Source organism: Poecilia formosa, unplaced genomic scaffold, assembly GCF_000485575.1.
Source record: "Poecilia formosa unplaced genomic scaffold, Poecilia_formosa-5.1.2 Scaffold708, whole genome shotgun sequence".
NCBI lineage: Eukaryota > Metazoa > Chordata > Actinopteri > Cyprinodontiformes > Poeciliidae > Poecilia > Poecilia formosa.
Window position 1 is genome coordinate 144,246 of NW_006800647.1, and position 4,950 is coordinate 149,195.

The following is a 4,950-nucleotide window of genomic DNA, read 5'->3' on the forward strand; positions in this document are numbered from 1 at the left end:
AGGACTAACTTCATACGAGAAAATTAAAAAATATGACGCTTTGCTGCAAAGATATCTGTCTTTAATCAAGCAAGGTCAATTAGAAGAGCCTCAATTATCTGCAACTGTGCAGCATGCTATGCAGCACGCTAAGGACTGTCCTGTGATCGCGTCTGAACCTGGAAACGGCGAAGATGATTCTGTTCATAATCCAAATGAATTGGATGAAACTGCATATGAAGTTGTGAACGCGTTTCCTGAAAGAGATCGGAAAAATGCTGAATACATTTTGAAAAAACTGTCAAAGAGTAATAATGGTTGGACGCGGAGAGGGGAATTTGTCTGCAAAGGAAATATCACCAGAGGATCCCATTTGACTGATTTACTCAAAAACCTTCTGGTTCCGTTTAAAAGAAAAGCTCAAAGCCTCCAGCCTGCAGGATGGACTGATTTCCTCAGTACTCTACTTGAACTAAATATTCCAGTATCTTCTGTGAATAACCCGCAAGCCCGCGAGCAGTATCTGCGCATAAAGACAGAGGGTGCGAATAACCAGCAATTCCTCGAGAGTATTAAAAAAAACCCGAGAAGAGAAAAAAAGATTATTCTTTCTCCAACGTTCGATGGATACGATGAAATCGCAAATTGGAAAAGGGAGCGTAAAAGACCTTCAAAATGGGTTAATTTTTCCCCATAAGACATTTTATTATTTTTTTGGACAGAAAATAAAAATTTTTTAAATAAAAACATTTATTGAATTGATTTCACGCGTACATTTGTTTTTTTTCTCACAAAATAAGAAATTACAATATTTCACAAAATAATAAGAAATTACAATAAAAGTAAAATTTCATGCAAACAATTTATAATCTTTAAACATCTGCATGGAGCATGCACCGTGGTTAAAAGAACAATATTTTCGTTTTTTTATACAGCCCTGATATTTTTTTACAAAATTTGAAACCATGATGTCATTTTTTATCACATCGCCCGGGTATGAATAAACTGCTTCTTCCAGCGTTAAACCGGAGGCTCTTTTACACAAGTAATATGCGCAATGCTGACCGCACGTCACCGACAGTGTCCTGTAACTGTTTATGGTACATTATTTCTGAGGATCTCTTTTAAAAATGTTACAATGCTAGCAGGATAAAATTCAGATTGTGGAGGGATCCCTTAGCAATCAAAAAAGGAGGCTGTGTTTCCTTCCAAAGTCAGAGCCAGTCAATGCTGCCCCGGCAGATCTGAGGGGTGTGTATTTACGATGAAATAGGCGAGTCCTTCATATTTATGCGGGAGAAAAGACAGCTGATCGCACGCCCAGACTCCGTGGAACCGATTCCCTATAAGATGGTGCAGCAGACTCTCCAGCTGGTGATTATTCATAATTAATAATAATCCACCAAAACTTGTCTTCTTGAATTCACTTCCAACACCGAGTCGTAACAGGCGTACACAATCAACGTCGTCGTGTGCGGTAATGGTTCTCTGAACCGAATCTCCAACCTTAAGTTGCCGTTAGAAACGGGTGAGAGAGCATCGGCGTCTTCTGCAGGGGAAAGGTTAAATGCGAATAATGCGAACCCCTGATCGAACTGCTCTCGGTCGATGGAAAGAGGAAGGTCTTTTAAGTGCCGGCCTGTTGCAGAGTATATACTGTAAAATTCTCTGACCGAAATCCCGTGATTGAATTGGGGCTGGAAAGCTTTGGCTGGGATTTGTCTGCCTTCCTGGCACAGCGCTAGGTATTCTGCGTCCATATGTTTAAAGTTGAAGGGCGACAGGTCTCTCCGCCCCGTGAAGGCCTCGTGATGCACCATCCCTATCACAATATACTTTGGCATCGCTCCCAAAAACAGGTTCTCTTGAGTATACATCCTCGAATTTTCAGGCATAGAATATGTTTTAACGTTAACTCTGGAAAGCGGATACAAGGCGTTTCCTCGCATTAAAGCAGAAGCATGGCCTAGCCGGACCGCGGGAGAAACTGAAACTTTTTTAATAAAAAGAGAAGCTCCTAAAATTCTCAATTGAAATGTAGAATCACGGGCTCCCATCAGGCAAAATGCATCGCTGGCTCTTGTTAATTTAATTCTCAAATTCACTGAATTAAGCAGCGCTCTCTCGCAGAAAAATAAATCGGCATGAAGCGCTCCTAACAGGTGAAGTTCTCTGGATCCGGCGGTGAAAGCGGCTCTTTTATTTAATCCTGCGTTCGGACCGTTGTTTATGACGATAGAATCCATGGCCCCCGCTGTGTCTCTGTAAAAAAGACCTGCACTAAATTGACTCTTTAGGGTATCTTCAGAATAGTTGAGTAGAGTTTCAATCATCGCCCTGTAAGGATGGGTGGAGCTTGACTGAGATATCAAACGGTCTCCCAGCGTGATGTCACATTGTGAAAATATAGTATTAAGAGGATAATTAATTAGCCCCACTGCAGCGTCATCAGCCAGGTCGCTACCGTCTGCGTTGGTGATCTTGATGCGTAGATGAAGCAGAGTGTCATTTAAGTCCAGATATTTGTCACCGCCTGGAATCACAAACTCGATAGGACCGCCTCTGGTCAGAGCCGACACCGGTAAAATTTCTGTGTAAATCTTATCCTCTATCGATAACTGCGTCATAGGGGCTGAAAATAAATCCAACTCTGCTAGGGTGCATTCGGCTGATTTGTGATGCAAAAGAGCCATTTTTCTTTAAATGAATAATTAGCGTTAGTGAAATATATCCCTGCTAGGAGCAGACTTCCTTCCCTTAGCCTTGCTTCTCCCTTTTCATTTCTTTAGTTTAAGCGTTCTACGTTTTTGTGAATTCTGCACGCGCTCTCCAGGCGGGCGTTTCCTCCCCCTTCTTGACAGAACCATAATTCCTGATCCTTCTTGATTAGAACCGGATATTTTATTCATTGCTTTTCCTATTACATCTGTCGCGATGTTTCTTGCGGCTTTTTTTAAGTGAGGTTTTGCCAGGGCAAAACCTGATTTAAACAGCGGTGACACAAACCGGAATAATCTTGAAAATATTGACCCGATGCCTCGGCCGTACATGGTCGGGGATCCATAAAACCCCGGTAAAGCTCCGCCTACTTGGTTATGATAATAATGGACGAACCGGTGAGGGTCATCCCTTAGAGTTACCGGCATCATGTTACCGCAGATTTATACGGTGCTGCTGACCAAAAGAAAAAAATAGTCTCTTCTGTGCCGTAGCGTCGAGCTCTATGAATGATAACCTTGTCATCAGCCGTTTTTTATATAAATGTTTTTGATCAGAGATAATTCTGTTATCTCAGACTTCGTTGCGACTTTGCGGGTCGAAAATGTAATTTCACGATTGTCTTTCCATAGGTAAATATTATCGGAACGTTCTGGTCTGAGTTCAGTTCGATTTGAATTGATTCAATATGTTTCCGAGCCACAGGAAGATAGGCCGGCGGATTAAAAGCCCTAGTAATTATATCTCCGAATTTACCTTCCACTTCAAGCGTGCGCAGCAGGGGAGCATATGCATCTCCTACTAATTGATGTTCGATCACGTCCCTGTAACAATAAAAGTGGTAGAATCCTGCTTTCCTGTCCATCGGGTAAGGAAAGCTTTCATGTCTAATGCAAGTAATACATTCCCCTGGCTCCGCACCAAAAACATAAGCGACAGGTGCGTGAAAACGTAATTGATATCGATCGTCATCTGCTGCAAAGAATAATCTGTTTTCAACAATGCTCATGTAAAAAAAATATTGATCTTTCTAAGACGAGACTCGACCTCGTTTTTTAGCGACATTATTGTCTCATAGTATCCAGACATGATATTCTCCCGAGAAATGTTTTCATCTCCCCTCTTCCTCCATTCAAAGAACGCGGATTCTTTTGGAACATTATGCCAAGTGTGCGGGTAAGAAATCTCCGTTAAAGCTACTTGCCACGATCCTTCTAAATTTTTTTTTTTTTAATTTATTCATTTCATTCAATATAAAGAGAAAAAAAACAAAAAAAAAACCATCCTAACAGTTTTTAGTATACAGAAATTAAAAAAGAAAATACACCTTCATCCATACATACCTACATATCCATCTGTATACATTTCGCAAATATATACACTTACGAACATACTACATATGTATTTGAAAAAAAATTAAATGAAAGGTAGCAGAAAGAAGAAAAAATCTTATAGTATCTGCCCCTTTTTCCTCAACTCTGAATCAAAACAAAAAAAAGAAATTTTGATTTGTCTTCTGTGATAAAAAAGAAAAAACAAAAAGAAAAACAAAAGAAGCAATGTCAATCATCAATCTCAACTAAACAACGATACTATACTCTAACTTTATACTATTTCATACTTCTTCAAAAAACCAATCTTTGACATTCTTTTAAACATGGGTAATGATTTAGCATTTTTAACATCATTTTGTAGGTCGTTCCACAGTTTGACTCCTTGTATCGAAGTACATTGTTCTTTCAAACAAGTTCAAACAAGGGGGTAGGAGTTTATAAGTTCTCACTTCTTCCTACCCCATTTTGAGCATGATATGTTAACTGAAACAAAAAAATCTGTATTTTCTCTTCTTTCTTATGCACTTCTTGTTACTGTGCACTATTTTATTTTTATATTTGTATCATGTTCGAATAAAATTTCATTTAATTTAATTTCATTTCAGTTCTGAATTTGGGTTTCTTAAAAATCTGTGTCCCCTTAAGGTTATAACTACTCTCTCTCTTTTCAATTTTTTTTGGATGTTTAAGGGTAATGTTTTTAGGTGTGCCTTATACATAACCAACAAAATATTATAATCAACTAAATCATAGAATTTCAATAACCTCAAATTACAAAATAATGTATTTGTTGGATATTTGCCATGTTTTCGAGCAATAATTATTATTGCCCTTTTTTGCAAAACAAAAACCGATTTTATGCTAGTATAACATGCCTTTCCCCATACCTCAACACAATAAACCAAGTGTGGAACAATTA